At 36.0% G+C, this 24,420-nt stretch overlaps 1 protein-coding gene and 1 long non-coding RNA gene across 2 annotated transcripts in view; one reads left to right on the forward strand and one right to left on the reverse strand.

Annotated features, from left to right (window-relative positions):
- Window positions 1-1,637, forward strand: part of IRS1 (insulin receptor substrate 1) — a 46,557-nt gene extending 44,920 nt beyond the window's left edge. The window contains exon 2 of the mRNA XM_034439378.3: window positions 475-1,637. The gene's annotated coding sequence lies outside the window, so the exon portion shown is untranslated. The remainder of the gene's footprint in view (window positions 1-474) is intronic.
- A 10,200-nt stretch (window positions 1,638-11,837) lies between these two features.
- On the reverse strand, window positions 11,838-15,433 carry LOC148113082 (uncharacterized). Its single transcript, XR_015728607.1, has 3 exons — window positions 15,135-15,433; window positions 14,026-14,209; window positions 11,838-13,933 (listed from the first exon to the last, which is right to left on the reverse strand). It is a non-coding gene; the product is annotated as an uncharacterized LOC148113082 (long non-coding RNA).
- Between the last annotated feature and the right edge of the window lie 8,987 nt (window positions 15,434-24,420).

Raw genomic sequence — 24,420 nt, forward strand, 5'->3', positions numbered from 1 at the left:
TCAAAGTTCAAGAGTTTCTGCAACCTGAAGTATTTATTTATTTCTCACATTTTGAAACTACCCATCTCCCCCACAAAGAAGACTCTGGTTAGATTTGTTAAATCATGTAATGTAATGTAACATAATGTAGCATGGATTAGCTTTCTAAGTGCAAATCATGACTTTATTGCAGATATTCATTCTTATAACATGCTAAACAAGTTATATGAATATTGTGGCAGTTTTCATAAATAGTCTGGATTCATGTATCAAGCTATGCAATATGATGGTTTGTTCAGTTTTGTCTGACCATGTGATATATAAATTTGTTTTATTTGCTGTATTTTTTCTCACACAGAAACTATTCAATGACTACCACAATTATAGGAATTGTAAACTTGGATATCTATATATTTATAAGAAAAGTAATAATAAACTTATATACATTTATATGTTACAGAGTACATCAATAATATTTTTTTCTTCTTTTCTCAGAATGATGACCTATACAACCTCAGAAAAAAAACCTTCTTCTTTGAACTCATGGGTATCCACACTTGGTTTTGTGTATCACAACTAGGACCTCAGTCTTCTTCCCCAGTAGATGGGTACGATGCATCCAGTTCAATTTGTTTACTTTACACAAACCTCAGGAGTTAATTAACTGAACTGCACATTCTCTTTCTTTTTTAAAAAATATTTTTTTTGTTTGTGTGTGCCATGCAAAAGCACTGTGACACCTGGACAATGAGTCTATGATTGCTTCCTCCTTTATCATAGAGATTTAACTGGCAACAGTAAACTTATGTGCCCGCCACTATAATATAGTGAGAGTGGCTATACTACTAGCTCATCTATGTAAAACATAAAATTTTAATTTGCTGCTGAAAAATCTGTATGACAAATCATAAGTGTAAATTATTACATACAAACTGTTAATGTTGGTTGAAGAGTATTAAATATTTAACATAGGTTTTTGATTTATACATGTACTTTTTTAATTAAAATGTAACTTTTCCTACAGCACATCCTTTTTGATGTGGAACTGAGGTATACTATATTCTGTTATAAACAGAGTGGGATGGGTGGGGGAAATTGCTTAAAAAAGGCATTTTAAGAATAGCTTAGGGTACTATTCTTTTTAAGATTGTAATTCAGAATATATTATATGGATCAATGGCCCATGAACCTGGATGTATAGTCATATTTACTGATATCATCAATAACTACAATTCAGCTGAATTCTTTAAAAATATAATATTTTTTATTCTTCCTGTGAAACATGAAAAGGCGAACTTATTTGTGCATGGTATTTGCAAGTGTGAATTTGAAATTGTTGGTTGCACAGGAACGTAGACAATATCAGAAAAATAAAGCTAAGTCTTCCATTGTACGTATGTATGTGTGTGCGCACCAGCGTGCCCCTATATGTGTGTGTGTGTGTTTATAAAATTATATGTGTGTGTATAGGTATGTGTGTATATATACATACACACACATATATAAATACATAGAGAGTTATATAGGTACAAAGAAAAACATCTGAAATATTGGCAAATACTTCAAATGAAATTATTCCTGGAATGAAATATGTGGGCCTTTGTAAATTCTGGAAATCTCTTTCTATACATAATAAACTAGGAACTGTTTTATCTTTATTTCTCCTACTTCATTGTTCTCTCTTTACACCCAGTCAATATATCTCATTGTATTTGGTGTTTTTGATTTGTTACAATAGGAATGATAGTTCAAATATTACTGAGTAATAAAATGTTTTGGTTGAAAAAACACATTACTGTCAAAGGTCAGAGATAGGTTGCATTCCTTAATGATAGCTTACATTTCCATTTTCTCCCAATCTGATGAAATGGGATCCTCTTCAGAGCCATTATAGTGAGAATTTTACAATGACTTCCATAACTTCTAAAAGTACAGAAAGGCACAAGCATATGAATTGAAGTAGGCAATATAATTTTTATTTCTACATTAAATTTGTTTCACTGAGTCCTGTAGATGAGGCATACAGCATCATCACCTGGTGGTAAGGATAACATTTCTTCATTTTAACTATTAATACAAAAAAAATCATAATATGATTACTAAAAGAAGACACATGCAAGATATAAACAATGTATATGAAACAATTGTTTAAAAAGTCTTGATAGAAGCTGTCCTATCCAAACCATGTCCTTAAAATTAGGTATAAATTTCACATTTAGATTTTATTAGTTTTTCTTTTTCTCTTTACAAATTGAAGGCTGAAACCAGCACACGTGGAAGAGCCTTGGAGACAGTTTGATTGCAGGTTTGCCTTTAGGCAATTTTTAGCTCAGTGTATCATGTGAACCAAACTATTGTCGTCAACTTTTGGTTGAAGATGTTTTGCAAACGCAGGAAACTTGTGTTAATTCTATGAGCCATATTAATCGTGGTGTACCATGTCATGAGAACATAATCTTCAGTGCTTAGAAATATTTTGAGCCATTTAAGAAAGCTATGGTAAATAACGGACTTCTAAAGATTACTGTATAATCTTCAGACAACACAACCTGAGAATATAAATAGTTCTTTTTCCTGCAGGTGGTACCACAGCAACATAGTATAATCTACTCTGCAAAAAATGTCTACAATTTACATTTTAGCACATTTTAAGGACAGGCTTCATCATGAATGAACTCACCATTTCAAAATTAGCTCAAAAATGTTGCATGGACATTGGCTGAAAATATCTGGCTTGCTTTCTTTTGTTAATACCAGATTAATGCATTTTAACAGTTCAACGACAATGTAAATTCTCATCCAATGGACAATGGAAATTTTAATGAGATACCATTTAATGCAATATTTTAACAATTTTTCAAAAAAGCCTTTCTTAATGAATTTATACCTAGATCGTCTCTTACTGACACAAATCTGTGTTAGATTAATACAGCTATACTTGGCTTTATGGTTTGTACTGTACCTAAGTCAAGCAAGTTACACCTCCCTTGTCTCTGTTGCACACATCTACATTTGTAGCTTCCTTCTTTATTTTCATATCATTCGCTTTTAGTTCTGTGACTTTTAAATATTTAGTCTTTATCATCACCCCTTCAGCTATTAATTAAATTAAGGAAAGGGAACAAGTATTGTTTTTCTCAGTGTTAAAATAATATGGCTGATAATCAATTATCTGGTGAAGCATTTCCTTCCTTACTTTCAGTCTCCCTTTGTTCATTAGGCTTAAGCTTGAAGGTCTGGATAATTTTCATACAAAGTATGCAAACAAAGTTATATTTTATCCACTTAAAGAAAATGTTTGTCTTCAATTCATGGTCCATTTAACTGTTATTAATCCTTTTTATTAATTTGGAACATTATACAGCTGGCCAATATATTTCCTCTTTTTTATAATGTGCTTCAATTAAAAAAAAGAATCTTACAAATCCTTCTCGATCAGGTGATTGTGTTCATCAGAAAAAGGAATCGGTTTCCTTGTGCATGTTTTGAGTTATTCATAACTACACTATTTTTGAACTCAAACATTGACACAGCATGATGATGAGCAATATTAAAGGTATGCCTTTATCTTTTGGGATATTAAAATTTTAGTTTATCATATTTGCAATCAAATTTTTAAATTATCCGATTGATTGCCAAAAGAATGGGTTGTCTAAAAAACTGCAGATGGCAGTACATTCAATTAAAAATTCTTTTTATTTCACAGTAAGGTCCAGATTTATTAGGAAAAATTACATTCTTGGATTACTATCAGCATTTAATTTTTTTTTAAAGTTTCCAAATCCGCAGTATTTTTAATAGACAAATAAAATGTATTATTACAATAGGTATTATTTAACTGAATGAACTTTGGAATAAAAAGTTGGGATATTCCATTTAAATAAATCAATAGTTAAGGGTTTAAATATAGGAAGCATGTTTTTATGATATTCCAATGAAACTAATTCAGCAACACATTTTTCTACATTTATTGGAGGCCACAATGTTTAGATAGCACTGACTATTATGACAGTGTACAGTGAGGGAGAAAAGACTTAAACATATATACTGTGAGCTTGCCCTACTGTTCTTCATTTTCATTTACTATCATTTTGTTAATCTAGTTTAGGTAAAGATAACATGGTTTAATGTTGAAATATGATTTTGAATTTTATACTAAAGATCTGCAATTTGTGAACTGTGGATTTATCAAACATGGGATGCACCAATCAAAATGTCCGCCACACACATTTCCTTTTTTAAAAAGAAGAAAACATTGGTAATCTTGGGTTGATGATACACATTCACTGTCTTCTAATTATATATATTTATGTTCTAACAATGTCATAGAAAGATTGATCAGATTTTGTGTGGTCAAGGTCTGGTTTATTGTATGTTTAAAAATGCACTGATTTTAAAGTATGCATTATAATACTTCTTTCCAACTTCTTGTTTACATATTCCCTCCCTTTCTTTTTGTAAAATAAAAAAAAACACATCAAAAATAAAGAACATGATCACATGTGACAGAAGGGAGAGGGCTGAACCTCTGATCTGCCCTAATCAGGACATGATTTATGTACATAGCTGTTGGTTGGATATATTTTGGATGGTCTATTGTTGTATATAAACATTTCTTTGACATTTGGTCAGAGTTTAACTTCCATTGTTGCATCTTTGTACCTTTACTGAAGGGATTTCATCCAAGGCATCTTATCTTCTTGGTAATTTTTTTTAAAATAAAACAATTGTAATTTAGTGATAGTAAGTTTGGTTTTATAAATTCTTCTACAGAAAAAGAGTAAGGTTTTATTGAGGTAAGAATATTAATATTTAAAGCAGTAAATCTATAATCAATAAAGTCATTCTTCATCAGCAAATGTGTAGAGCACTTACATATTTTCTTAAATTGGGATTTCAACTAATCTGTTAGTAGGAATATCTGTTTAAATTAATTCCTTAAGGCTTGGCAACTGGTGATTTTGTGAAAACAGGAGCAAGCTTTTTTAGACTTAATCTCTTCCAAGGACAAACAGCCATGGATAAATACTAATAGCCATTTACCAAACAGGTTAATCATAATAGCTCTTCTTGCTTGCAATTGTTTACTCAAAAGACATTTTAAGGGCAGCAGATTCCAAAAACCATTGACTTTCTCAAAGAAGACTACTATATCTCCTAGATTTCCTGCTGGCTCCTTAACTTAATTCTTCATAAGTTTATTTCTTTGCTATCTGAAAACTCTTCTTAGGTGCTTGGTATACCATTATTAGCATTGAAGAAATTGCTGATTGAGCATTCAAGGCCTACCCTGCGAACACTACTATGGACAAAAAGAAAAAGAAGGATGAAGCTCTTCATAATTCCAGATCCAATGGTTTCAAGGTGTCTAATGTAGTCTTCTGCAGCTTTGCTGATTTCTGTGTTGATGGTCTCACAAAGTCATAATGCGCAAGCCTTACTGGTTATTTTTTTAAGGCACCAGGACCAATCTCAGAAGAGGATATCTTACCTATCTATACCTCCTGACTCATCAGAAAAGCTGAAACCAAGGTTTTCCTGTTAAACATTCTCACCATTATCATGGTCACCAATTTTCATTCATTCTCACTCATTTTCATATTCTTCTGTGCTATCCCACACTCAACTGTTTGTCCTCTTAGTTTTTCCAGTTCTGATCAGCAAATTTGTACCAGTATTGATGCTAAAGTAGTACCTTTAGTAGTAGTACCTTTAGAGCCTTGGTAGTACAGGGGTTTAAGGCACCCTGTTATTAAGCTGGTTATTAAGACCAGCTGCCTGCAATTACTGCAGGGTTCGAATCTCGCCAAGGCTCAAGGTTGACTCAGCCTTCCATCCTTTCTAAGGTAGGTGAAATGAGGACCCAGTTTGTGGGGGCAATAAGCTGACTTTGTATAAATATACAAAAGGATGAAGGCTATTGCTGAGCACATTGTAAGCCGCCCTGAGTTCGGAGAAGGGCGGCATATAAATCGAAAAAAAATAAAATAAAAAAATAGTGTACTACTACTTTGTTGTAAAAAGATTTACAACAATCTTTTGGGACGGAAGGTTTATTGGCTTCGCAAAGTAATCTTTGGTTTCCATCAATTGTTTTGAAAGTTTACTACTTTAGGTTCTGGTCTAATTAGACTCCACATCAGACTGCCTTATAACTTCTAAAACAAAATAGGGATTGAGAATGCTTTTCCTGAGACTATGCTCCCGGCTTTTCTTGTAGATAATGCACCATTCTTCATAAGAATGACTAACTTGGAACTTTGTCGTAAGTGTGTATGTGTGTATATATATATATATCCTTCCATCAGGAGAAAGTCTCCCATCCCCCCATATTTAATTTCATGTGTCATTTGTAGAATTCATATAAATTGTAGAATCCATATAAAATGTATTTAGAATTGCATATTATTGTTTTATGTTGCTGCATAATTCACCAGTGGGATTTCCAAACAATAATTCTCCAAAATAATCTAGATGAATGGGTTTTCTATCAAAGCAACCTGGTCTACCCAAATATGGGTAGCCCCAATCCAGGAGCCCTCAGGCAGTCACTTTCACGACAAACTATTTTGTGTTAAATTTACTGTTATAAAGTTATAAATTTACTGACAAAGAAATAAAGGTGAAGGGAAGCAGTATGCTCCTTCCCATATTTGGGTAAACCAGATTGCTTCAATAGAAAACACATTTAATCTTCCCTGATACAAGCTGACAAAGTGAGGAGAACCTGTGGCTTAGAGGTTAATACATCTGCCTAATATGCAAGCAAACCCAGGTTCAAATCCCAGAAGGGTATGGTTAGCTGATGAGAGCTTGAAATAGATCTATACTAGTCTCCCTTTACTTCTTTGTCAGTAAATATAAATTTAACACAAATATACATATATCTCCACAGATAATTTATAATTAAAAAAAGAGCCCCCAACCCCCTTCCCTTTATATTTAATATGTCATGATGTAATATCTATATTGTACTTTAAACTTTCAATCTCTGCTTCTCTTATACAATAATTTGTATGTCTCCAATTTGTATGGTAACTGTTGATCATTAGACATTTCTTTACCATAAGAAATAATTATTAATTGTATAGTATCTAGACTATTTGACTGGAAAGTGTTGTCTTAGTGTTCTGTGAAATAAAGTTAGAAGCAGCTAGGAAACAATCTATACAGTACCAAATGTTTATTGATTAGAAATGGTTTCAGCTACGCAATACTGCAGTTATATGAAATTTGCTGTCGAGGGGGGAGTTAAGGTGGCTTTAGTGAGAGATTTAAAATATTCATACTGGATGGGTCTTAATTATTGTAATTAATTATTGTACAGTATATCACTCAAGATGGTCATTTTCTTCATGCTTTATTTGACAGCATAAATAAAATACTACATATGCCTTCTGATCTCCATTCCATGGAGCATACACTTTTATGCAACAGACTGCAAACTGAAATTTATACCAAATTTCAGTTTTCAGTCTTGCATAAAAGTTTTGCAAAGTTTAGTTGCTAAATGATACCTAAAAACAGCATATTTTTATGTCTCCCATCCAAAATGTGCAATGTCTTTTATTAGCAGTCAGCTAGCCAACAGATAGGAAACAGGCAAGTCGAGCCACGTCTTATTGAAGTAGGTGGGATTTCCCTTTGCCAACAGTTACACGTCAGGTTAGAATGAGGGGGATTTCCAGGTATAGCAACGATTATGTTTGCAGAAGCATATAAGCAGAAACCTGTTGGTTTATTCTACCTGAGTGTTTGCTCTTTGGCTTTAGTTATTTATGCCCTTCAGGGCTTCTTTTCAAAAATACAGCAGCTGTGAGAATATGCCACTCTTCGTACCTGTTTCATTTAAGTAATGGGTATTGCTTTGGGAGCAAGCTCTTACTATTGTAGTACAGAGGAACATAACTCAGATGTTCAGCTCTTGCCTGCCAACCAGGGGTGAAATCTAGCAGGTTCTGACAGGTTCTGGAGAACCGGTAGCAGAAATTTTGAGCAGTTCGGAGAACCGGCAAATACCACCTCTGGCTGGCCCCAGAGTGGGGTGGGAATGGAGATTTTGCAATATCCTTCCCCTGCTATGCCCACCAAGACACACCACGCCCACCAAGCCATGCCCACAGAACCGGTAGTAAAAAAAATTGGATTTCACCACTGCTGCCAACTCTGTTAAGTCTAAAGCTTTCTGCTGCAGTCTTATACAGATTTCAGCCCCTTCTGTATTCTAGATGCAACAGCAATCTACATTTCATTGCACTAGCTTTCCATAGCACTAAAAATTAGAAGGAAAAAAACAAGTTAATTCTTGAAATGCACTTAAATTCATTTCAGCTCTTAGAGTCTTGCTTAAGTAGCAATGGATTTATTTCTGAAGTTGGTCTGAATATTAGAAACATACTTTTATTAAAAGTGTTTGAACTTCTGCCAGTGGCCATTCATAGTATGAAGTCAGCATGAGAGAATTATCCAGAGACAGAGAAAATAGATCATTTTAAACATATGTTGGCTTCTCTAGCAGCAGAAACTTTGAGCATTTCTGATATGTGTTTGTTAATCCATCTAGTAATAAGCCATGAATGGACTATATCCAAAACTGAGCTGTGTCAATGAAAAATGACCTGTCATTTTGTCAATTTGACCAGTTCCTGCCTTATTACAGGAAAGAAAAATATCTAAGAAGAGAACCTATACCTCTATACCAAAAAATTAGAACAAGTTTATTTCTGGGTAAAAGGAATATGTGCAACAAACATGATTTTTCCAAGAAAAGTTTAAGTTAGTTTTAGTGGTTCGTTCACAAATAATTTGTAATTCCCTAACATTTAGGCTCTGTGAGAGATACTCTCTAAATTTAGAGATCAGTTGTTAGGGTTTTTTCCCTAGATGGCAATACCTTCAAAAAATATGCAACTTTCTACAATCAAGGATCATAATGTCTGGAGGAGCCATTTCAAATTTAGTACTCTAGGAAACCAAATTAAAGTATTCTAAGACTAGTTAATTCTAATTTCAATTGAATATTAATCTTTAAGATTCCTTGTAACATCATATGTATTTAAACCCAAAATTTTCTAGCTTTTTTACAAGTCCACCAAACAGGATAAAATGAGCCACTATTAGAACAGTAGAAATCAGATCTTGACCTTCTGTGTGACATTCTTTCAGAATGACATCATATCCTCCCTTGGTCTTCTCAAGGATCAGTTGACTCAAAAATTTCAATCTGTCTTCATCGACTTAAGGTAGTTTCTAGTCCCTGATCATCCTTCTTTTCTTTTTCTGAATCTGTTTCTCTGAATATGTCTTAAAAATTAGAACTGGACAGAATTAGACACAGTACTCAGAGCAGAGTTTGGCCAAAGTAAAATAAAGTAGAATGATTTGGAAATCATTATTATATTTCTAAGCATATGCAATTCTATAACTGCATTGCCCTCCTTGCAACTACATCTCCTGATTCTTATAGTTTCAATTATTTCCCAAGATCATTTTCAAGCTTAGCCAGATACTTCTCTATCTTACACCCATTGATTTTTGGTCCCTAAATGAAAAAAATCTTCACATTTGCCTATTTTAAATTCATTCTGTTCTTTTTAGCCCTATTCTCTAACCTCTCAAAATGTAAGATTTACAGTATTTTTCTCCCAGAGTATAAGATACAATACCTAATTTTCTGTCCCTGAAAATTTCATAAACATTCTCTCTAACTCTTAGACTTAGTCACTGAGAAAAATATTGAAGAATAGAAATTAGATACAAACTACCTCTGTCCAATTTTATATCACCTCAGTTTCTTTTTCACAGCTTCACTGTTCATTGGAAGGGAGACATCTGTTTTCCCTGATACCTAAAAAGTCTGTGGTATGTTGATAAAGCAGCAATTTGAATTTTTACCAGAATTTTCAACAATGGTCATACTCATTAGAGGATTCTGGGGGTTTCTATCGGGGACAGCTTATCTAAAAATTAGAGGTGTCATGAAACAGGATAGTTGTTTTCTTCTGTCCATTGGACAAATAAATTACAGCTAGTTCTTGTTCAGTGACTATCTGATTTAGTGATTGTTCAGTTATGGTAAAAGTAACTTTGCAACCCATGTTCACATTTACGACTTTTGCATGTCTATAAAGCAAAGAAAAGTTGAAGATCATACGCAGTTGCCAACTTACCAACTGGTTCTATTAATGACCGAGTTGCCAATTCCAATTGTGGTTGATCTACAAGGATTACCTATATTGCTTGGAAGGTGGCCAAACTAGAGAAATTGCCCAAGAAAAAACCCTAGAAAATTTTAGGTGTGCCAAATTTTGACTGACATAAATTATCAGGGCTGGAAGGGACCTTGGAGGTCTAGTATCACACCTTGCCCAAGGCAGGAATCATTATATAATCCCAGACAAATGATTATCCAATCTTGTTTTTATATATACCCTATTTTTTTAGTATAAGACGCACCTTTCCCCCCCAAAAAAGAGAGTGAAAATCTGGGTGCATCTTGTACTCCGAATGTAGCCCTGCCCAGCCTTGCAAATGGAGATTTCAGAGGCTGAAAGAAGCCTCTGAAAGAAGCTTCAGAAAAAAAGCCTCTGAAAGGCTTTTATCTAAAAAAATATGGCAAGCAAGAATCAGTAAAGGTTCTAACCAAACTGTTAACAATTCTGGAGAATGACACAATAACCAACAGATCGGAAGAGGTTAATCTACATACCAATATCAAAGAAAGGAGGTTGAACAGAGTACTGATAGTCCTTCAGAATAAAAGCCTTTGAAAAGTAGGCAGTTCAGTGGTTCCAATCCCTAGTGCTGGGTAATGGGGTGAGCTCCCATTACTTGTCCCAGCTTCTGCCAACTTAGCAGTTCAAAAGCACATAAAAAATGCAAGTAGAAAAATAGGGACCACCTTTTGTGGGAAGGTAACAGCATTCTCTGTGCCTTTGGCATTTAGTCATGCTGGCCACATGACCACCGAGATGTCTTCGGATAGTGTTGGCTCTTCGGCTTTGAAACGGAGATGAGCACCACCCCCTAGAGCCAGGAATGACTAGCACATATGTGCGATATATATATGCTTTTAAAAGCCTCTGATGATCCCAGCTGAACTGCGCGATTATCAGAGGCTTTTTTTTTTACTTTTAAAAGCATTTTTCCGGCTAAAGAGGTAGAAAAAATGCTTTTAAAAGTAAAAAAAAAAAGCCTTTGATGATTGCATGGTTCAGCTGGACGGGGGGGGGGGGGGGCAGGGATTTTTGCTACCGGTTCTCCGAACCACCTGCTGCCGTCGCTACCGGACCAGGTGATCTGATCTGAACCGGGAGCATTTAACCCCTGATCATAGCCCTCTAATTTTCCAGCCTCTCCCCTTATGCCCTTATCTTCCTTCAGTAGCAACAACTGCTGGTGGCCAATGGCTTTGCCTTACCCATCTGTCCCACATCTCCCAACCTAATGCATTTGTGCCATTCTGGTCTCAGCTTGGAGTATTTTATACAGTCACACTACAAACTATCTAAAAGCTTTATTATCATTTCATTTTAAATCCTGGGAAATATATATTGGTAAAGTATTTTTAATATATATTTAATATACTTACTTGCTGAATGCAATTACTGTACATTTTCATGTCCCTGCCAAGAAGAATAAAACTATCTTTATTTCTGTAATATAGAGCACACTATTAAGCTCTTCATGTTTATTATTGAATTATGTTAAGAAGCTCTCTTTTGACTTTTCATAGTAATCAGAGAATATGAGGAACATGTACTGTCATTAAACAAGATTGTTAGATGATGGGATGATTCATGTGCCAACAATGCAGAAATTAAGTTTAATTGTAGACCTAAAGGAACAGAACAGGCTTATACTCATTGGATTAATTCATCATCCAAATTTTAGCAGATCTATGTTTGTCACCTAACTACTTTGTTTTCATTGTGGATCTCAGAAGTCTTTTGGCAAATATTTGGAAAAAAATTAACCCAGTAAATACCAATAAATGGTGAAATAATCTTTAATACTGTTAGTGAAACATGCAGACATATTAAGTCAAAATGTATCTCATAGAGATTTTGTAAATCATATAAAGGCATATATTAATATATACACTAAAGTACTGTTAGAATAATAATTTGGGGGTTCCACCAGCTGGGCTTGCACAAGGACAAATCAAAAATGAAATCCAGACATACTGTGACAAAGGAGATTTATTTATTCCAAAGAACAAAGAGATTTGTTTTTATAGAGATAGGCTACTAAGAAAATGGGGTCCAGAGACTTGGTTTTATCGTGGGATTGGTCCTTGGTGTGTACTTGAGGGCTGTGGTTTATATATGTGCTGATTTTAATGTGTGACTCTTGTCAAAAAGCAATTGTCCTTCCTGTGCAAATTGAGCTGGTCCTGCCTTGGGCTTTGATCTTGGTGCATGTGAAATCCAGAAAGGAAGTTTACCCTAAGATACATAGATTCCTCCTTAGGTGTGGATTTATTGTGAGGAGATCTGGCATTTTCTTTTGGTCTGAGGGGATTCCTGTCTCCCTAATGGAGCCAGCGAGGTGTTAAAAAAAAAAGGGGGGGGAATCATGTGCCTTTTAACTTTCAACAATTCCCTCCTTTGGGGGGGGGGGAAACATTTCTAATAGTTGTGGTAGGCCATACCTTTGATCAATTTGAATACCTTTGATTTATGGTGATCTGTCTTTTGGGGGTTTGGGAGACATTCCCAGATCTACACTAGGCAGGTGGGTGTGCACTAGACAGGAGAGCAGAAAAATACTGTTATTGCCACCGAGTTCTCTTATGAAAAAGACTGATCTTTGTATTGAAACAGAAAGCAATGCCTTCGTATTGGCTATTGTTTAGCTTGCCCAACCTATGCAATATCTCTGTTCTGTGAGAAATTATTGAAAATGGTAAACACAGGGCAAGTTTCAATCCTCACTATCTAAATGCCCAATCTTCCACAAGTATTTCCTAGGATTTTACTTGGGTTTGCTGAAGTCTTGTTTGGCCATATATGTGTTGTAAATACATGACATACCAATAAATGCAGATAATAGGTGAAAGCATAGCAATAATTACAAGCTTAATGATCAAAACCCACTATTATCACCATCCTCCTCTTCCATTAAACTAATATAGCATCCATTATTGTATGAATTCAATCAGTTGTATGGTTGTTCAGCGATGGCAGTCTGGTAGCTGAAATGCAGGTTGGTCTTGGCATTTGTGATATTCATCAGAGAGAGGTGCAGCAGAGATTCAAGCAAACAGTTTGGTTGGTGAAGGCTAATCAAGTTCAATTGTTTAGTTTTCAGTAGCTTGGAGAACAAGTCCTGAAGTGACTGCACTTTCTCCTAATAGATTCCTATTGAAGTCTACTGAATCAAAAATACAATTATTGTTGTATACGATTCTAGTGACACATTACCCATACATTTATGTCAGTGTGTAAAAAATCATGAGCTGGGATAGCCATAACAACAAATCAGCCAATGGGAACTGTTTGATGACTGAGAGCTATGTCAGACAGCTCGGAGCCTGGGTGTGACTTAGCTTGACTGATATATAAATATATATATTTGCTTCTTTGATTAGATTGATTCTATGCATATGTGATTGTTTTCTGCTTCTGGATTCTGAATGCTGGTTCTGGCTTCTGCTGCATGGGTATTGTATACATGCATCATGCTTTATATGACTGTATATAAAGAAGTTTCTTTTTACATGAATCCTGCTGAATTATTGTGTGGTGGTTGGATTGCTGCAAATTCTAACAATTTATTGCTATTGAGTGCCATATCGATGTCATTGGGCATCTTCCAGGTCTTTTTCTGTAGCTCCCAGTTGTGTCCAGAGAAACGCAGGTTCTTCCTTTCCACACATGGGATGTGCAAGCTTCTCCTGGGGATTTCCATTGCATAAACTAAGTGAAGTGAGTAGCTTCCTTCCTTGAATGACCTGTGGCCAAATAGGAGACAAATTAGCTGTTAAAGAGACATAAAAAAATAAATGGCTTGGGTTGTTTCCAGCTTCAGAATCTGGCAAGTCACCTGGCTTGGATATCAGCCTGTTGCTACAGGTTCCAGAAGAATCACAGGTGCAGAAAGTATATGCCATAGTTTAACAGAGTCTGAAATATGTTTGTCTTCCTTTTGCCATAATTCCATATTTTTATTTTCCTTGATGGTAAAGTACATGTGAATGGTTCAATTTCAAAGTCCAAACAGATCCTCCCTGAAAAAAAGTGAATTTGCAATGCAAGGTATGAAAAAGTTTCCAGATTTAGTTGAACTTAACTAGCCATAGTTGTTGGCTTAATTACATAATCATGCAATAAAAGATAAAGTTGCTAGGCTGATTTTTTTTCTACCTTAGGGAAGACAAATCAGGAGAGGTTAGCATAACTGCAGAGCAGTTCTATACTATATGACAGAATGCATGTAAAATAACCCTGAAGCAAAACTTGGATTAACCATTACATTCCTACTTACTTCAGCTGCAAAGGATTTTAATACTTTCTCATTTCCTTAATAATTTCCTAGGATGAGATCTTGCAGAGCTGGGAGGCTACATGAGAATGTATTTATTATTGTCTGGATTATTTCCAGAGCTAAAATTATTTTTTTCTTGTTTCAGATAGGCTATACCTATCCACGGAGAGGCTATCAAATATTGCCAAACTTTACTTTTCTTCTCCCCACCATCCATTTCATCTTTGTCAGTTGCTATTTTAAGGGACAAAAATGGAACCCAGTAAACTTGTTCTCATGACTCATTTAGGATTTTAAAGGTAAAACACACACGTAAAGAATAAAAGCCATACACCTTTAGATATTTTTCTTTTCTCACCAACCAGCATTAAGAATTCTGAAATGCGTTTATGCAGGCAGATGATATGCAAATTTTGGGGGTAGTATAGCAAGTAAGCAATAGGGTGAGCTAGGAAGAAAAAAAAGGTAAGCCTCCCCCCCCCATAACTAAGTCTTTTTAGAGAATCAACCTATAGGAGCTGTAGGAAAGGAAATTTATATGAAACATTTCTAAACTCAGAACTCTATTCCGAAACGGGCTTAAAATCTGATTCCTGCCTCCCCAATGGAACCAGTGAGATGCTGGAGTGTGTGGGTAGAGATCAGAAGCAGGGGTAGGTTCTACTTACCTTTAGTACCGGTTCACAATGGGGCTGTGCACACCGAAGCGTTTTCATGACATCAGGGTCAGTGGGCGGAGCCTCCCGCTGGTTTTACTACCAGTTCTATAGAACAGGTGTGAACCAGGGGCAACCCATCACTGATCAGAAGCCTTTTAACTTCTAAATCAGTAAAAATAATAAATTAGTTCAGTTAAACAGTGTAACCATTAATTTCAACAGCTTGATTGTATCACTACTAGTACATTGAAGGCTACGTAAATGATGACAAGTTAACATTTTATATTATGTTAACAAGGTATGAATAAAAAAATCTTGTGGCCTGATCTGGATCCCTGAGTTTTCAATGATACAAACACAATGTCTATATAGCTGTTTATTTTAAATACCTTTACAATATACATTCTGCAGATGTAAGTAAATACATCTAAGAAAATATATAAAATAGGAATATAGTCTGTAAAGTTAAAACCACATGTGATCCCTGACCTAATAACATGTTGCTCTCAAATTCAGCGATGGATTTGCAGCTTCCTCGGTGGCCTACTTGTTGGAAAAAAAGAGGGAATCAGAAAGAGAACAAGGAACAAAAATATCAGTCAGAAAGGGTGCATCAAATGAAACAAAACAGGTGTCCCAGTACTTTTGGATTTGGCTGCACCCACAGTTTACCACTGCCATATGACCCTGCACAGATTATCCTGGAACAATGTTTTATAAAGCAAGAAAAAAAATCCCACTCTTTTTGTACTAAGTTAAACTAATATTTAACTTCAATAAAATGATAATACTCCACTCCAATGAGATAAGCTTAAATTAGGAAATTACCTTGGGCTGTTTTTAAGTAGCATTTTCTGATGTTTTGCCCAGAGATGAGCAATGGTGACCAATTTTTTTTATGTCTGCAACCTTTCAAACCAGTTTACATTATTGTAGTGATGTTCAGAACATGTGAATATACATAGATCAATGTTCATGCACTATTCATCTGGGAACTGCAGAATCGTTTCGTCCTTCTATGGTGAAACTATTGTTCCTCCTCTAGTAAAGTAATAGATGTTTCAGAAGTGCTTTGAAGTCCTTCCAGCTTTTTCACAGTACTGTGAAATCTGATACTGTGGCTTTTAAGGAGTCTGTGAAACTACAAACTATAGTACATGTGGAATTCATTCACTGACTTCCAAGCTTAAGTCTGGGAAATAAAATGTGTAAGAAAAAGTCTTAAGACAGGGAAGAGAGAATGTCTGCAATACAGTAAAATGTGGCATCTAATTGTCAACTTTGGCATATTCTCAAATGTGCAGTTTCCTACACTATTGAGGTACGCTGTAACTTTCCCATGGGCTCAAAAATGTTACAACTTTCCTTTGAAACTTTCGAAGTGTTTTGACTGTAAAATGAAACAATGAAATAATGTTCTTTTTATGAGGCATTTGAAAGTTACAGCTTCTGCTGGATTGTAAATCAGGGTTTTTCTTCCTTCCCTTGTGATTTTGCCTTAAATTAGGCCTCTGTGTTGCTGCCTTGTTACACAAGTACTTCTTCTTGCCAGAATCTCTTTAACTTATTCATGCCAGTGGGTAGGTTGGCAGGCAATGTTTGCCTAAACCCTGAGCCCTGTAATCAAGGGTTTGCATTTGGAAGGAAAGACTAGAGGATAATAAGATGTTTTCTTCTTTTGAAGATAGCAAAGTTTTCATATTCATATTCAGCGTGCAGGAGATAAAATTAAGTCAGAATAAAGGTAAAATCCTCTCAGAATAAAAGCATGATAGGCTACCCTTGCAAAATAACAACCATTAGCTTGATTAGGATTCAGCATTACCAGATTAACATTATTGGGGAAGAAAGTGAAAATATTAACTTGGGTCATCCATTGACATTTTTAATGTAAAGAAGTTTGGTCTGCAAAAGGGATTACAGGCTGTTGATGAACCAAGTAAACAATAATTTGCTTTATATTTACCCTACAAACTAGGACTTAGTATTGTATTTAAAACTTCTAAGTATAGTTATAAAGAACTCTGTGTGGAAAGCCAGTGTTTTAGATTGTCAGAAAAATAGCAATTCATTTCACAAAATATTAGAATGTGAACATTCTAATATTTAACAAATCATCATGTTTCAGGTCAAACTGACAGAGATGAAATTTACCAGGTAATTTGGACAGGAAGAAAGAAAAGCCAATTGTTTTACAATCCAAAATAAAAGAGGCTGTTTCATTGTTTTCAAAGAATGCATACACAAAGGTGTCAGAGGGCTCTTCTGAAAGGTAGCATTAAAATCTATTTTCCTCTGTAAGGCCGGAAAAAGTATGCCGGCATAAAAATATGCTGACCCCACTACTGACTCCTATTCTGCTTCCTAGCAGAGCAGCTGAAGGCTCTTGTCTGAGAAGTAGCTGAGAGATTTGGGGGTGGGGGGTGGGAATCTTCTGCTTTCACTTCTTTAATCCCATGATTCCATCATGAGGGAACCACTTTCTAGTGCTTCTCACCTTTCTCTTTCACCCACTAGCCATGGGGAGAGAAGGAGTGAGAAAAGATATCTAATACTTCCCCTTTCTCCCCTCTGATTTTCTTGCTGTCTTCAGCAAGAAAAACTAGGGGGAAATGAAGAGGGAAAGCAGATTTTTTTTTTGGGTGGTAGTGGTAAATTGCTTGATTCTCTGTGAGGGAATATAATCTAGCTAGCACCTGAGAGTACAGTTCTACCTAAATGAAGAGCCCCCCTCCTCTCCCCCCCCCATGCTGGGAAAACTGATTTTAAAATGACCTGTGTCAATTGAAGGATAGCAAGAGAAGCATGCATGGAAATGGAGTGGGGGGATTACAGACTGATATGCTGTCAATTCTTCAGTCCCATGAAGCAAAGAACCATCCCTTCATTTTCACCTCATTGGTGGCACCTCATCTACAGATGGGGAAGCATTATTTATGCATATCCTGCATGTCAAACATTGTCTAACCCAATTGATCAGTCACTCTTTCCATCTGGGAGAATGGTTACAGAGTTGTTCTCCCACACACTTACCTTCCTCCGACAGATCTCCAGTGACTAGAGACTAGAGAAGATGGTGGTGTCCTCAGAGACTCAGGTTGCCAGCAAGAGGAAAATTGGCTCCCATCTCTTATCTGACCTAAATACAGGGTACTATAGATGGATCACATGTCACAGCTCGTAGAGCTGGATAACATTGTTTTAAAACTGGAAAAAGAGAAGGCAAATGTTGGGTGAAGTGAAGATGACATCATCTATTCATCTGCTCTAAATAATGGTGGGCTGAGATTGTGACACCATGCCAACTTTCTTTAAGATCATGATCCTTCCCAGGGACACTATCAATTGTTGCTTTCTACCTTTTCCTTAGATAAAAACTGAAGTAGTTGTCATCATAAATTCATGTGCAAATGGTCCTTATGTAGTTTATTATTATCTTTTTATCTCTGTATTGGGCATTATATGAGCCTTCCTCAAATACTAAACTACTTTGGATTGTCTCCTTCCTCATTATCATGGTGAGAATGAAAAGTTGTAAAATGATAGGTTTCCCTTTTATTCTCCAGTGAATAGTTAACAGCCTCCTCTTTTCCAGGAATCCTTTAAATCTGCCAGTATTCAGACTAGTTCATGTTTATATTAATGAAGGGTTGTTCCAATACGTTATTCTTTAGAACACTTACAAAGCACTAGAATACATAAATTTTGTTGCCTTCATTTCATCCTTTCCTCAGACCTCTAATTCTGGGAAATAAAAAGATGTCTCAGCAGAATATTTCCTCTTGTTCTCTCCCCTGAAAATTAAATTTGTATGTTTTATTCTTAAGTCTTGGTAATAGTGAAAAGAGAGCCTTACAATATGCTCTGCCAGTGCATCCCTCTAATGTTAATGAGCAGACACATTCTTCTTGAGGAAACAATTTGGTGCTAAAAATAGATGCCAGACAAGCTAGATCTGAAATAATTGCAAAAACAGGGCTATAATCAGGTCCTGATTTGTAAAGGCACAAATGAACCTTTTACATAGTCCCTCAAGGATTTTCTTCAGGGGGCCCCAAACCAACCAGTAGTATACAGTAGTGGCCAAAATTGTGGAAACCTTTTGGGAAAAGTGTATTTTTGAGGTTTCATGGCTAATAACACCACTTGTTTTGGAGTAGTACCATAAAATTATATATCAATTGAAAGATAATTTAATCAAGAATGTAATGCAACAAAGGTTGTTCAATTATCTGTATTCTATGAAAAGTTATAGCCAAATAACCAGAAAAAGGAAACACAACTTGCTTTGGTTGATATCAGGTAGCTTTCCTTCATCTGATTGTAGCCAATGAGCACAAGTGTTTAGAGAGCCAATCAGGTGTCATGTTGTTTTGATTGGCAATGAGCCAATAAGATCACAGTAGGTTATTGATGTCATGTATTGAAACTGAGAAGAGGACATTTGTCAGGGTGTTACGTGGTTGCTATCAAGTTATTTGGGTTTCTTTGTGTTCTTTCATTTAGTGAGCTTGTAAAATGTAATAAAATTAAAGTAATGGTGTAAAGAGTTGACTGGTCACCCAGAAAGTGATGTAAAATAGTATTATTAAGTGAATAAGGCCACAGTTATAAAGAAATTAGAAAAAAATTGGTGGAAACTTAACCAAAAGTGGCATTTCTAAGTTTTTGAAGAGGTATAAGGAAACTCAGTCACTATAAAACCACACTGGTAAGGGCAGGAAAAGGTGCACAACAGCAGGTGATGATAGAAGAATTAAGAGACTGTGCCTATGTGACAGAAGAAAATCATCTAGGTGTATACAAGATGAAATAGCGCAATGCAATGTGAAGTTGAGTGCAAAGACTGTTTGGCACAGACTGCAGGAATTTGGCCTAAAATCTAGAATTCCACAAAAAAAAAGCCACCTTTATCTCTCAAACAAAAGTTGAAAAGCATTACATTCTTGATTAAATTATCTTTCCATTGATATATAATTTTATGGTACTACTCCAAAAAAAAGTGGTGTTATTAGCCATCGAACCTCAAAAATACACTTTCCCCAAAAGGTTTCCACAATTTTGGCCACTACTGTATTTACGGACTGAAAAAGAAAATATGCCACCGGCCGTATTCAGAGGTTTCTACCCAGTAAAGAAGTCAAACTATAAGATTTCTGGGTGAAATATCTTAATCGTAATATTAAATACAACATAATTTTTAAAATAAATAGTATTTTCTCTTGATCTCTCTTTCTCTCTTTCTCTCTCTTTTTCATCAAAGGCAGCTTTCTGTCACTGATAAACATATTAAAACATATCCCAAATTACATAAGGGTGTATAACTTTTTCTGAAATCCTATTCCATCGATGTTAGCTTGTTGGTTAAGTCCGGTTCCCATGAACCAGATGTAAAGTTGTTACCCACGTTTTTGTTAATCCCAAATCTCACATTCCTACTTTGTCTGGGTCAGCTTTCCAATGGAACCACTGGGGATGTTTTTTTCCCTCCTAAGCCTAATTGCTGAGTCACAAGGGCTATCTTAAGGAGATTGCACATATTTTTCCTAATTTAATCCTAAAATTCACACATATCCATTTATTTAGAAGCAATCTAGATATAGCCAACCCAATTAGACTCTCATGGATGCTCACATACACACAGTCAACATGCATGCACCACACAACCTGACTACCCCCCAGAAACAAAATACACACGTGGGCACACACAGACACTCACACACCTAGAAGCAAATACAGATGCTTCCTATGCTGCTAAACGGTGTGAAAAGGATTTCAAGCCAGTTTTCTTGCAATTCAGCAAAAGTTTGGATCATAATTTCATGACTAATAATTACTTTTTTATTTCTTGCAATTTCATTTTTAACCATTTTAATTTGTCAGTTATTTAGAAATGATACCCGAGAGGGCCATAACTTGCCTTACTACCACTCAACTTGTTTTATCATATACACATTTATATTTTGCAAATGAAATGGTCTGGATGGGGAGGAACAGGCTTCAACTCAACCCTTCCAAGACTGAGTGGCTGTGGATGCTGGCATCCCGATATAGCCAGCTGGTGCCATCGTGGCTATTGGGGGCGAGTCATTGACCCCCACAGAGGGGGCTCGCAACTTGGGCATCCTCCTGGATACATGGCTGTCTTTAGAAGAGCATATGACGGCCGTGGCCAGGGGGGGCTTTTTATCAGGTTCGCCTGATACGCCAGTTGCGCCCCTTTCTGGATCGGGATTCCTTATGCACAGTCACTCATGCTCTCGTCACTTCCTGCCTGGACTACTGTAACGCTCTCTACATGGGGCTCCCCTTGAGCACCCGGAGGCTCCAACTGGTCCAGAATGCGGCCGCGCGGGTGATTACGGGAGCGACATGGTGCTCCCATATAACACCTTTCCTGTGCGAGCTGCACTGGCTCCCAGTGGTCTTCTGGGTGCGCTTCAAGGTGTTGGTACTCAACTTTAAAGCACTCCATGGCTTAGGGCCAGGGTATTTACGAGACCACCTTCTGCTACAGATAACCTCCCACCAGCCAATACGCTCTCACAGAGTGGGCCTCCTCAGGGTGCCGTTGGTCAAGCAATGTCGGCTGGCGGCCCCCAGGGGGAGAGCCTTCTCTGTGGGGGCACCCTCCCTCTGGAATGAGCTTCCTCCCGGAATACGACTGATCCCGGATCTCCGCACTTTCCGTAAGGCCCTGAAGACGTTTTTATTTCAGCAAGCCGGCCTAGCCTAATTAGGTTTTTTTATGGGTTAGTTTTAATTGTATAGCTTTGGGGTTTTAAATTGGGGGCTGATTGATTTAATTTATTTTAGCTATCTTAACTTTTATATTGTATGTATTTTAATTTCGGCTTTAATTTTGAGTCCCTAGGGGCAGAAGGGCGGTATATAAATTCAAATATAAATATAAATATAAATATAAATATAAATATATATAAATAAATAAATAAATAAATAAATAAATAAATAAATAAATAAATAACTTTAGGACTACACCTTATTTCTTAATTTTTCAGATTAGCATAATATAACAAACAATTTTAAAGTTCAGAGATGTCATGTTAGATACATTTGTCAAAAGATCAGTGGAAGAGAGAGTTGCTAACATTGAAGCTTGGAGATTTCTTCCTTAATAATGTTAATAATATCAATCTGTTAACAATTTCAAGATTGTTTTAGGAGTCTCCCAAGTAGTAATTCTGATTCCTGAAGGTTTCAGAAAAGTAACGTAAATAAATTAATTCTGCAATAATATTTATATATCAACAAATAATTTCAAACACTTCTCCCCCACTCTCTCTCTCTCTCTCTGTATATATGTGTGTGTGTGTGTGTGTGTGTGTGTATGTATATAATATCCCCTACTGTTTATGCAAATCTCTCTTTTCTTCCCCATCCTTACATTTTAGTGAATTGACTGTAACTCAGGTAATTGTTTTTATAAACCAAATTTCATCATTGAAAGTCTGTTTTCTGAAGAGAGATGAAGAATGTAATGAGAGTCATGATGTCAGATTAAGAAAATGTGACTTCAGTTATGAGAACTTGCTTGGAACAGAGAGAGGAATGTAGGTGGGTTCAGGGGAGAGACAGCTGGGTTCCCATCCCCCTCAACTAACTGTGATGCATCAGTTTAGTGAGATTAACAGACACTCTCAGAATTAGCAGTAACAGGAACCCTACATAAATGGAGGAAAGGGAATGAGAATTGATTCCATAAAGATTTTGAAAGAAATATGGAGGGCCTATTTTATGACAGGGGGATTAGTAAGGATAATATGAGCAATGCTTTCTGTTCCGAGTAATGGAGATGTTGCTTTCTTTGCCTTTTCATCTTGATGACATTAGCTGTTAAGGTACAGATTTTTCTGGGCATATGAAGTGTTTAATTCTATTTTTGGATTGACTCAGTTTGAGCATGCCATATGGTTTGCATGTGGTTCTGGCTGCTATGATTCTGATGATATTTTTCTCCCTCATGTCCATTTATGCATAAACCTGCGCTGCTTTTTCCTGTAATAATGTATTATGACCTAAACACCAGCCTGTTCATTTAAAGATGGGCAATAAAAGACATCAGGTTCCATACAACACATGGTAACTTGAGCAGAAAGGGATTTGCTGGATATCACATTGAAGCAGAAATGTATTCAATGTGTTCCTCACAAATATGCATCTTCTGAGATTTGACCTTAGGCACTATTAGAGACAGCCACTCTCAAATAGAAACCTAGCAATACAATGATCATCATCTCATGCTTTTATAAGCGCTGAAACCAGTTTTGGGTTCTTTATAAAACATAATATTCCAGGTTGATTTTCTTGTAAAAAGCCTGGAGTAGAATCAATTCACAGCAGGTGAAAACAAGATCCATTAAAACAATAAAATGCACCGGGAAGTGGGTGTTGATTTAAATGTATTTATCTCCATTGGTCTAAACTCTTAAATGCATCTGACTGAAAATCAATCCAGAAATAGAAGCTACAAATCTGGCATTTCCCCTTCTCCCCTGTTCTATTAAAGATTCTGCCCTATTATTAACCAGGATATTTAATAATACAGACATTATAAATATACCCTATGTGAATCTCACCAAAATCAAAGAGAATTAATTGTCCTGTGACTCATGTTCAACTTCTCCGGATATAACCTAACCTAATAATGATTTTTTTTTCATTAAATTGAATACAATTTAAAATACTACAATAGTGTGATTGTGATTAAGGAAAAATAAATGTATAAATAATTGAAACATAGCACTGTCTCCTTTTTTTCTTTCTTGGGTCTGGGACATTGAGTCTTACAGTTTTGAACTCTGGTGGAGCCCACTATAGCACAATACTCTATGATTTATTAAGATCCATTTTTTCCTCCTGATTTATGGCTGGGTCTTTATATTTGAAAAACAGCATATTTCATTCAAACTTGATGCATATTGTCCAAGGGAGATATACTATCTGATCTAATATGGCTGCTTATGCCCAGTCTGATAACACACACTACGTATAGCACAAGAACTTTGCGTCATAGCTAATGGATGTGCAAGACCTGGAGATTATTTATTTTCTTTGTAAAACCAACTGTGAACTTCTCTGGGAGGACCCTGGCCTTTGGCAGTTCATATTTAATGAATGACAGCTGCTTTGGAGCATATGTGGGCTGCTGGAATGTTAGAATATCGCCAACAGAAATGGAAGCAGACTTGTTAATGTATAAGCACTGGAAAGAAGCTATTTACTACTGCTGCTACTTCTATTTAACTTCATGGGCCAGTGATTCTACAGAATGACA

This window comes from Pantherophis guttatus, chromosome 6 (genome assembly GCF_059756535.1).
Source record: "Pantherophis guttatus breed Tessera chromosome 6, ASM5975653v1, whole genome shotgun sequence".
Classification (NCBI taxonomy): domain Eukaryota; kingdom Metazoa; phylum Chordata; class Lepidosauria; order Squamata; family Colubridae; genus Pantherophis; species Pantherophis guttatus.